Source organism: Lygodium microphyllum, chromosome 1, assembly GCF_053477565.2.
Source record: "Lygodium microphyllum isolate KBCC chromosome 1, Lygodium_microphyllum_v1.1.10, whole genome shotgun sequence".
NCBI classification, from domain to species: Eukaryota; Viridiplantae; Streptophyta; class Polypodiopsida; order Schizaeales; family Lygodiaceae; genus Lygodium; species Lygodium microphyllum.
This window is the reverse complement of record NC_141135.1, coordinates 17,591,793-17,604,144: the sequence shown is the minus strand read 5'-3', so window position 1 is coordinate 17,604,144 and position 12,352 is coordinate 17,591,793.

Below are 12,352 nucleotides of genomic sequence, written 5' to 3'. Positions count from 1 at the left end.
CCACACATGTATGCCATCTGTGGTTTGCAGATATCTCAATCCCCAAGTATTTGAAAGTAGATACTACCTCTATAGACTGTCTTGCATAGTGTACTTTTGGTGGGGTCTTTGATTGCTTGGTGTGCACAACCATTAGCTTTTTTTTTGTTACATTCACCGTCAAACCACTATCTTGAAAAAAACGTTCAAGAATCCCCATGAACTGCTGCATACGTTCCCCAGTATATGTAAAGAAGACTACATCATTTGCATAAAGCAAGGGCAAGATGGCAAACATACCAATATGTGGGCTTTTGGCTTCCTCTTCATTCATAGCCATAAGAAGTATTTCCTCTAGCTTATCAATGCATAAACCAAATAATATAGGGGAGAGTGTGCAACCTTGTTTGACTCCCATATTACTCTCAAATACTTGTGACAACCTATTGCAACCTTTGAGGTGGCACACCACTCGTTGATATGTCTTGTAAATTCCCATGCATAGATAATTTGGGACCCCTGATTCTTGCATTTGTTGCCATAAGCCAACCCTTGGTATGGTGTCAAAAGGCTTCTTAAAATCCACAAAAAAACAATACAAGATTGCTCCCTCAAGTCGACTCTCATCCATAAGCATACATAAAGTAACCAAATGGTCTATGGTGTTATGACCAAGGCGAAAACTTGCTTGTGCATAAGCTCATTTGTTATTACTTTCTGCCTATTTACTCAATTGCATTTCCAAGATAGTGATGAATAACTTTTCCATGGCTGAATTGACCATAATCTTGTGGTAGTTTGTGAGAAAATTGTGATCTCCTTCCTTATACAACGGTTGTATCCAATTCTCCTACCATTCTTGGGAAAAACCATATGCAAAAGCATGATGTATCCATGCAACATAGACAGTCTCATCTCCTTTGTTGTTCATTTCAACATCTCCGCATTCAACTGCAAAGTATCACATGATTTTCCATTAGCCATCTTGTTGAGGGCTGCCTCTAATGTTTCTAAAGTGAATAGAGCACTAAATGGAAGTGTATGTACATCACATTTGATGGGATGTACCCCTTTATGCATGTAAAGTTCTGTAACAAACAATAGCATGACAGCATCTGCAAAATCCCCCATAACACTTGACCGTTTGGTTTGCAATTTTCTCCATGCTTGCCTTGGACGTTTCTCAAACTCCTAGCATCTTCACTTTCTTTCACCACTACATATCGTCATTGCTTTTTACACATGAGAGCATTATATTGTTTTTCTGCCTCACTTTGTTCTTGTCCCTTAGGGAGGATTTTCAGCTTTCTATGTGCAACCTTACATTCATCATCAAACCATTTCTTGCATGGCAATCCTTTGACATTTTTGTGACTGCTCTTTGGTTTTCCAAAAACCTCTATATACGAACTTAACATTGCATCTCTCAAATCAGCCCACGTGCTCCTGGTAAGATTGCTCATAAGACTTTCCAAGTGACCAGCATATGCTTGTTTCTTGTCTACATCAATATGGAATGCACCAGTACCTACTATGTCCCCTGCATGTCCTACTTGGTGGCAAATATCAAGTGTCAAGCCCAAAGCTATATGATCCAATTCTGGATGTTTTTCACCTAACCAGAACTCTCTAATCATGCATAAATCATTCATGTCTACCATTGCATATTCTACCACACTGAAACCTCCACTAGCTGAGTAGCACGTGTATCTTTCAGCATCGGGGAAACAATTCACACCATTCAATATCGGCATGTGCAAACCATTAACCATATCCCTCAAAGCATGTCCATGAGTGTTAATGTCTGTATCCTCTGACTGTCTATACCAATGTGCATCTACATCCACAACCTCTTCCTTGTCTAGCTCATCACATGCTATGGGCTGAAATTGCATACATCTAATTCACACATTTAAGTCACCTAAGACCATCACATGTCCTTGTTGCATATATGTGCATACATGCATACTCAAATCTTCAAGGTTCTTGCAAATCTACTTCATGTCGTGCATAGAAGGGGGACTCCTTATGTGGAATGTAACATCCTGCAATGTACATCGGTGTAGTGTGCTTGAGCATAATCCATATATACTGCTTATGTCGATCTACTTTGCATACATCAATCATTCCTTCCATATGACATTTGTATATGCATGCAACTCCTCCTTGCCCTCTTTTTCTTACATGTGGCTGATATGCGCTATGAATTATGTACCCTGGGATATCCAGAATTCTACATGTCTCCCGCTCCCATGTCTCAATGAGGAACACAATGTCAACATCACCAACCATACCATTAATGCTTTCACCTTTATGCCATGGAAATCCTCTGCAATTCTAAAACAACACCTTCACAAGCATGTAGCTCCCATGGGTCGCGCATCCCTATGCATCCTTTGAAGTGTTATCACTAGACTTCTTTTGCTTATTGTATTGCTTCCGATGTTCCTCCAGTTGCATGGGGGTGCGAACCTCATTTACATAAAAACATGTTCCCTTGAGGTATTCTCGAATATTGTCTAAAATTATAGTTCTCTTACGTGCATCCAATAGAGTGCATACAATGGCTCTTCCCTTCCCATCATCTTTCTTCTTTCCCATACATCGAGCACCAAATACGGGTACATCTGCCATGCTCAAGATTTTATGGGAGGAGAGGATTACTATGGAAGACATGAACAAGCATATTTGGAGGTAGTCTGTTAACATATGAGCCATTCTTATATAGACTATGTATAACTTTTTGAAATTTGGTGAGTGCTCAAGTAGGCATTCTTTCGTTCTTGTCATTCACATCTCACATGGCTCATTTATGTTTGTCTTGACTAGATATATATATTTGATAGGCCTGGTCACATCAGGTTGCCATGCGTGTCCATTGTGGACCAGAGTTGGACTTCTGAAGGTCGCATACCACAAAGAAGATGGTCTATTAGTAGGGACACACCATATTCCTGTCGAAGGGCCATGAGTTGAGAGTGGGATTCCTTGGATGACCTCCCACACAAATGATTGCCCAAAGCTAGCAGCATGAGTGAAAGATGGTCCACAAAGAGTCGCTTCCAAGTGGAATGTGATGGTTTTCAATTTTCTACAAGTTGCCATATTGGATCCATTTATAGATCAACCATTTGTTGGATCCCATTGCAAAATTTCAAGAATGTTGATAGCTTATTGTGAGACAATATCATAGGAAAGAGAGACACCCTAGGGGCACAAATGGATTTGAATGAGATAGGGAAGATGGAGCCGCTATGGCTGCAAACGAGCTTTGATGGTTGTGTGCAACTACCTCGTACACCTTGGATCCTAACCAATAAAGAGGAGTGCATAGTGAAGCAAATTACCAAGTCTATCCACATGTCAATGGGTACAATGTGTTTTCTAATGTTTGCATTTTCTAAAGATGATCAACTAGCAATACTAAAATCCCATGATTAGCACAAGATATGCTAGGTTTGTCTCGGCCTTGGTAGCAAGACCATCAAGTACGTTACTACAGTGTGTCAATCTATAGTTTTTAGTGCATTGAATTTCTGTCGGTTCATACTACGGATTGTGATCGTGGGGTATCTCACTCTAGAGATGTGTTCTACGATTTATAAGTTATCTACATTGGATCTTGTAGAAGGAGATTAAGACATCATACATTGAGTACACAAGGCAAGGATTAGTGGAGAGTTTGTTTCTTTGAGAATATTTCACCCATGAGTATGCTCACAATACATATTCACCTCTTATTATAGGACCGGTTTATACAAGATTGATGCTCTTCTTGGAGTGCTTCATGAAAACTTTGAAAGGCTTTGTGTGACAAGGGCTCGTGTCTAGAGGGTACTATGATTGATGATTGGCTATTGTGGGAGGTACTAATGTATATTTTGAAGTGGTTGTCTACAGATGGTGGATATAGATAACAAGATGTTGTGGATGTTGAAGGATGACGATCCACTAACAAGAGATGTCGTTGTTAGAAATGGAATAGAGAAGAGGATGGATGGCATAATGGTGGAGAAAGTGAATTATTTTTATATTTTATACCATGCATAAATGGAGAAGTTACTCAGTAGGTATGAGAAGGCTAGAAGAGAACATGAGGTAGCACAATTAGAATATCAGTGTAGTACACGCTAGCAGCTAGTTCTCGGTATCCTGAGGGCATGGAGGAGATGCAACGATCATGCCTATGAGATGGTTGTATGATGCTTTGACCGTAGCTTCATGCCAAGGGGTGGAAGTCTCTAGGGAGGAGTAGGAGTTCTCGAGGGGATATAGTCTAAAGGTAACCATATGCTATCTTTGTTGTTGTATCTAGCAACTATACCCTGTAGCTAATCTAGGTGTGTTTCAATGTATAGTATAAAATCTACATCACGGTGTGGTCATGTGGGCCACAGTTTTTTGTTGAGCACATTGACAAAATGCACTTCATGAATGACTATGGAGTCATGGAGAAGTTTAAGCAAGAAAGTTGATGGCGGGCCATGGATCTAAACATTATAGTGGATAAGATGAAATATTATGGCAACTTGTGAAATATTCTTTTAGTAGATTACCATAGCTTCTCCAATGGTCATATTTCATGTACAATGGTTTGAAGAAGTATTGAAAGGAGTAGAGGTAGCTTTTTGGTAAGGACCTTGTAGATTCTTAGAGGTAGACTCCAAGAGAAAAGATGGAATGATCAGCGCTATACATTTGTATTGTTGGATCAGTGTGAACATGTGCATGACCTTTTTTGTTAATTTATTCGCAACAAAAAGCGGCCATAAGTGTTTTTTTTGGTTTTTTTTTTGCAAGATCTCATGACATATTATTGAACATGTAATCTTCTACCCAAATCCACGACAACCTTATTGGTGGTATATTGTGCATTGATACCTCAAAGCACTCAAGTGTATGATGAAAGCAATGTTCCTAACATACATGAGGGTATGTAGGTAGAAGAGTTGCTAATGCAGGGGTGGAGGACGAGGGCTTGAAGCATATGGATGAGACAATCAGGGCAATTTAGGTGAGAATTCTTGAGTATAAGTATACTTTGAGAATGAAGTAGACTCATGTTTCTATGGGAACCTATGCATAAACCTTCCAGTGTATGCTGAGCTATGCCAAGACAGCTTGTCATGGAGCTGTAGGACTAGTATTTGCATCCGCTTGTCAAATTCTTCAACTATTCATTTTTATAAGTATTTTATGACATGCTTTTCTGACTAACATTCTTTTTTGCAAATATATATTATCGCGCTTTGCCTTTACCCTTATATTGATTGTGCTAACATCTTTAATTTGGTAGCGTAGGTCAGTATAGACGATCTAAAGAGCAAGATGAGATGTGGAGGAGTTGCAAGAGATCTTCATGTATATGTCTTTGGATCAAATGGCATGCTTCAAAGATATGGTAGACTAGAAGTTGTCTCGTCAATTGTTGTTTGGGCATTCGATGTATTCTACCTTGATACGCTCCGACATGTTGATCTCTAGTAGGCAGAGTCAAAGCTCTAGGCTAGACCTAGAGGGAGGCTCAGGGATGCCTTGCTCGAGAGGTGGAGGTGGTGGGTGCCTCAGAGAGCCGTAGACTTTCCCTCCTCCTTATTCTAGAGGGGTGGTTCTAGGGGGTGTTGTGGAGACACAGATGTTGTGACCTTGCAGCTAGTTACTACTCCTTGCTCCCGCACTTGCTTTAGAGAGATGGTGGCTTAGGTGGATGTTGTGGAGACACTTATGCAATGTTCCCATCCCATCGATTGAGTGGATGCTTATCACCTCCAAGATTTGCTATACCTATGGGGATGTCTACTCCTTTGACTCCAGGTTTCACTTAGCCCAAACACAAGTGGGCATCCCTATGGGTGCTACTCCGAGAGATGCCATCACTACAAGTACGTCAAACTGATAGGGGTCACATGGTTATGCCCAACAGCGTGATTGTAGATAGGAGAGGGCACATTTTAGACCCACCTCACCAAGGCATGTATACTTAATGGATGAGAAAACCAAAGACATGATCATGAATGTTGAGGGGAGGAGGGTGATGGCATGCATGAGGAAGTTGTGCCAATCGATATTTAAGCACAATGTTCTAGACCATTGGAGAAACATACTAGAGGGAGTCAAAGAGTATGTGATCGTATCCTTGCATGAGGAGTTATCAATATCTACATCGGTTGATTGGTTCTCCATTGGATGGATAATGGACTGTATGAGTGCATATGTATCACTTAGCACACTACAAGGATATGGAGGTATAGCGACGACGATTTCTGATGCAAAATAGCGGCATTGCTATTTGCGTCGCTATTAGTAACGCAAATGTGACGCAAATAGCGACGCAAATAGTGACATAAATAGCGACGGTACTCAGATGAAAAAAACGCGGGCCAAAACTCGAGTGCGTTATTCTGCGTGCATACATGAAAGAGAGAGCGAAAGGGAGAATGAAAGGGAGAGCGAACATCTTGCATTTGAGAGGAAGAGGGAAAGAGGAAGAAATAAAGCTTCTCACCACCGCCGCCACCATTCACGAAGAAGAGGAGGAAGTGTATGGAGGGCGAAGAGGTGCCGCCATCGTGAAAAGGAGCTGCCAAACCCTTCTTCGAGCCTTTACGGTGAGTGCATTGTTCCTTCTTGCTTTGCTTTTGTATTTTCTCTTTCTCTTTTACTTTTTTTTATTAAAATTCATGAGGGAGAGGAAATGAGAGAGAAAGAGAGGGAGAGGGAGAGGGAGGGAGAGAAAGAGAGGGAAACATTAAACATAATAGGGAAAGAGAGAAAGAGAGAGAGAGGAAATGAGAGAGGGAGGGAGAGGAAAGAGAGGGGATCATTAAACATAATAGGGAAAGAGAGAAAGAGGGGGAGAGGGAGGGAGAGGAAGAGAGAAAAAACGTTAAACATAATAGGGAAAGGGAGAAAGAGAGGGAGAGGGATAGGGAGGGAGAGGAAACGAGAGAGGTTGAGGGAGGGAGAGGAAGAGAGAAAAAACATTAAACATAATAGGGAAAGGGAGAAAGAGAGGGAGAGGGAGAGGGAGAGGGAGGGAGAGGAAACGAGAGAGGTTGAGGGAGGGAGAGGAAATGAGAGAGGGAGAGGAGAGAGAAAAAGAGAGAAAAAACATTAAACATAATAGGGAAAGAGAGAAAGAGAGGGTGAGGGTGAGGGAGGGAGAGGAAATGAGAGAGGGAGAGTGTTAATCCCAACACGAAGAAAGCAAAAAGAAGTGGAAAAGACGCAGAGCAAAGGCGAAAAAAGGTAGCCCGACTGAAGAAAGAAAAGGAGAAAAGGCCAAAAGCACAAGGGCAACCTTAAAAGTCCAAGGCAAAGGAAAAAGGGGAAAGGTGCGTTTTAAAATAAAAAGGTGCACCCTGAAATCTTGTAAAAGAGCGCCAGGCTCTCACCCGTGCAATTTGTAAATGTAGACGGGCGGTGGACAGGAAGCTAGGAAGATAGAAGGACAATGGGAAAAAGAGCCTAGGCTACAGCCGGCCATGTAAAAAGGGGAAAAGGGGATGACCACCCAAAGGAGATTTAGGGTTTTGTATATAAAGTTGAAAAGTGAATGAGAAGCTCATTCTTGTGTGTGGCCAAAAGTAGCTCTCTTCTTCTTCTTCTTCTTCTTGTTCTTGCTTGCTTGAGCTTGTGCTTGAGAGAGGGAGTGTGAGAGTGTGAGGGTGAGGGACCGAGGAGGAGAAGCTCTCCATCTTCTCCTCTCTTCTTCTTTTCTCTTCTCTTCTCTTGTCTTGCTCTCGGCAATGGAGCTTGGAGCATGGAGCTTGAGGATGGAGCTTGCTTGAAGCTTGCACTTGGATCGTGGAGCTACCGGAGTGTGCGGGAGAGGAGGTAACTCGAACGGCATGGAGGTAAGCTCACTACACCCGTAAGGTATGCATTGCGCGTCGGCTATGTGAAAGGTAGCCATTAGTGCTCGGCTTGGAACGCTTGAATGAATAAGCGGTCCGTGGGTCTTGGCGGTTGAGCAAAAGCTCCCACATTTTGGTTCCGTTGCCGGGACCAACGGATTCAAGCCTTGAGCACTTGGGTGCTTCGAATCGAGCATTGGAGTAGGGTTTTCCCCGAACCGGTGCTTGAGGTAGATAGGTAGGAAGCGAGGGGGTTGAAGAGGGTATTCGATCTCCTTGGCAAGTAAGTGTCTTGCTTTCTTGAGATTTATGTTATGAGATGGATTAGTGTAGGTATTTACTTTGTGTTTTGGATGCATTTAGGATAGGAAAAAACAAAGAAAAAGAAACAAACATTAGGGTTTTTTGTTGCTGTATAACAGGCTAAAACAGGGAAACAGGGGACCAGATTCAAGTTCTGGGTGAGACAGGGACAGGGAACTAGCTGTGAGGTTCTGCAGTGCTGGGAAAGGACCTTAAGAGGCCAGGACATACCTCAGTTCCTTGGTTCGCCTTGTGAGAGAGAGAGAGAGAGAGAGAGAGAGAGAGAACTCTGGTTCACAGGACGAGGAAGCGCTACCCCGATCTCTAGGCGCCGGCGATTCGTGCTGCTCCAGGTGAGTCTGGTGTTTTCCAACAAGTGCTCTAATCAGATCTAGAAAGTTGGTGGTGATTGCGTGCATCAAACAGTAAGGAGGGGTCAAACGCGCGGGAATCGCGCCCGCCGCCGACGCACTCAGACCAACTCGTAGTGGTCCGATTCCCAGAATCGGACCACCCAAGTTCGGGAGTCGGACCGTCCGAGTCCTAGAATCGGACCGCTCGACTGAGAGTGAGTCACGGACCAGTCTGGTCCGATTCCCAGAATCGGACCAGCCCGATGGAACGTGCCACGTGGCACTCAGACCAACCCGTCCGATTTTGAGAATCGGACGCTCGAACCAATCCCTCCGACTCGGACACTCGGACGAGTCCATAATCGGACCACTCACAATGGAACTAGGCCGTTCGAGTCCCAGAATCGGACCACCCTGTCCGATCCGATTCCCAGAATTGGACCACTTGAAAATTGGACCACTTTTTGATCCGACTCCTAGAATCGGACGTGACCAAAATCGGACCACTGGTCCGATCGGACCCACCCAAAATCGGACGTCCGATTCTGATAATCGGACTCCTGAAAATCGGACATCTTAGAATCGGACAAAAAACTGTCAAAGTCGGATAGGTACCCAGAACACAGATTATGATGTATCTAAACCTCGAAATTGACCCCAAAGACCATGTAGAGCTAAAGGCACATCACACATCCATCATTGGGCTAAAATTTAGAGCAAGTAGTTCAAAATTTGGCTATAAACGGTCCTCCAAATTGCATATGGCATCTACCGTAATGGCCCTATGGGCCGGGGGGACTGCCCCCCCCGGACGCTCGCAGAGGGGGTTCTGCCCCCTCCGCACCTCCCCCGAGTAGGTGGGAGAGAAAACACGCGCTGTGACAGGACCTCCAAATTGGACCCTAGTGTAGCAATGGCTCTACATAGGCATGGATTCTCACTTGCAAAAGAGCAACCAAAAGCCCGTACCCGAATAGAGACAAACAGAGACCCTAGAACTTCAATGGGCCCATCTAGCCAACAAGGGCAAAAAGGCCACACCATGAGAACACAAAGACATTGTGTTCAAACCGTGTCTAGTCAGAGCAAAATGCAAGTTCAGCAAGCTACAAATGCGAAGATGACTAGACATGACACTCTTGATGAGAGATGTACCTTGAATAGCACTGCACTGACGATCCTAGACAGCAGTGGAGAATCCACATCTGGTCGTGCAGTCGAGAACTCAAGGGCATCTGTCAGAAGGCTTAAATATACAAGCCAGGACTCGGAAGATGAAGACATAGTACCACCTGCTTATCTTAGGGTCAAACTCACCGCGAAAAGAGAGCATACTATCGATGCTCTGATTGATGAAGGAGCAGATTTTGACATCTTGACCTATGAATCATGGACCCTACTAGGCCAACCAGAGCTCACATCGACTAGTACAACTCTTAGCGCTTATGGGGGATACCCACAAGCACTAATGGGGAAGTGCAAAATCCTTGCGACAATTGAAACAGAAAGCTTGCCTATCCTATTTCATGTCCCTCCAAAAAGTGCTAGCTGCAAGAAAGAAACCCTCCTAGGAAGATCCTTCAAAAGGGCGACCAAATGTGAGGCTGACTATGTGGCATAGAGGATACACTTGAAACTACCGGGTGTGAGGATAGTCACTACCTTTAGCAAGGGTGATCTCATCGAACCTCAAGGGAAAGGCAAGGAAGGTGATGACATAACAGTCAAGCCTACAAACGAGGGCAAGGACTTGTTGGAAGAGTTGATACAAGCACAGGTCGAACAACGAGAACCAGTGAGTGAGGCCATGCCGGAAACAAGAAGGTCAAGAGACAAGGCCAAGGACAGGGTTTGGACTCACAAAAACCGTAGAAGACCACGAAAGAAGCCAAAGCCTTATAGGCGAAGGCATCGATGGAGAGCTAGCACAACGCCGCGATGGATATCCAAAGTGTTACTACATGCTCAAGGATACTACGCAGGTAACCAATGGATTTGGGTACCAAAATCCCCTGCTAAACCGCCTCCATCAGCTGAAGGCCAGAGTGCCTCAAAAGCATGGCACAGGAGGAAATCTAAGAGAAACTCTAGGTCTTAAGGCAAGAAACCAGACATGATTGTTCGAAGGAAAGAGCCCTAGCCTAGCATGCCAAATAGACAGATATCATACGTAGCCATTGAGCAGGCACAAAAATTGTTAGCGCCCAAGGAGCCTTTGATTCCCCAAGGGGAGAACAAGCATCATAGGCACAACATTGCTCAAGGCAAGGTTGATCTCTCAACAAAGCAAATGGCACAATCGTCTAGTAACCTCGAGCAGATCATTCAGCGCGAGTGCCAAGTCCACCCAAGAGTCCTAGATCTCCTACGCCCTCTTCTCCCAAATAGACACATGAAGCACCACAGCAGTTGTCAAGGGCGACTGCTTAATTCCAATCTCTATCTCCATCTAAGCTTCCAATCGTCAAAGAGGTGGGACATGATGCTATCTGTAGCTCTCAACCCAAGGATATGCCTGAGCCACCTAATGCGACTAGATCGATCTACACAAATGAGTGCTCAAAGGCCAACGAAAGACACAACCACTTCTGATAGCCCTAGGGACTTGACACCACAATCCACCAAGGATAGCCAGCCCACTAAACTAGTTGCTACTACTTTCAATCTGGGATCACAACAGTCACAACCCTTAGCCGTGACAATACCCCTTGTGGAACGTGTCCTTAGTAGTTTACATGTGGAGGAGGTGTCGCAACCAAATCCCTCAACAACTCCAGCACTTTCAAAGTGCCTAAAGCCTAGGACGGGGGAGTTAAACGCATGGGAGTTGGTTGAAAAGCTAGATTCTCCGAAAAGGGCGGCAGTTGTGCCCTCACAACCGGGCAAGGCTATTCAGCAAACCATGGCTATGTCCCATAAGGACACACTAGAGAAGGGAAATGCTGAGGCCCGACCAAGCACATCAACGGTCGATATAGCCCAGAGTCCTGAGTTGTTGAGAGAGGCACCTTCATTGACCAAGGAAAAGAGGAGAAAGTAGAGAAAACAACAACAGATGCAGGTGGTTGTGGACCCAAAGAACATTGAGACGAAGGGCGCCGGAGAGCTGATGAATAAAGCATCGAGTCCATCCACCAATGAACCCACTGATGCTTCTCCTAATAGCAGTGAAACCCCAGACACATCTGTGTATTCTGAGAAACCAAAGCAACCGTTGCCATCAACAATTGCTTGCAACACTCTATCCACTGACAATAGAACTCATGTTGATCAATCAAGAGTGAATACAACGCTGTCACAACAGGGTGAAAAATCTATACCAGTCACATCCGAGAAGAACCATGACGAAATAGCAGCACAACCTCAGGAGAAATGTGAGAATCCCAAGAGCATAAGAAATCCTAGCATTGACCAATCTTGCTCATCTAGGCCTGAGCCCCCAGCCATGCTAAAGCCTAAGGAAACTCTTAGAACTTTGCATGAGATAGCAACCGAGCAAGCCCTCGTTGAATATAGAAGTGTCGCAGAATGCTTAACTGAGTTGGAGGCTAAGCTCAAAGTGGTCGCGCATGTCTACGTCCTTGCAGACATGGGTACAATCCCCAAGGAGTAGCTTGGAGATTACTTGACCTTTCCTCTATCATGGGAAGAACAAGAACGTCTTAACGGGCACTACGATAGGCTCCTGCATGAACACATGCGACTCATCCCTAACGAGGAGGCCGACGAACTACGCTTAACCGTCACGTTCAATGAAGTGCTTTGCCGACCGAATCTCCTAGACATAGAGCTACTAAAGCGACTGTCAGCAGGCCAGAGTCAATTTGAGCAGTGTTGGTGCGAAAGCCGCGTGGTAATGGC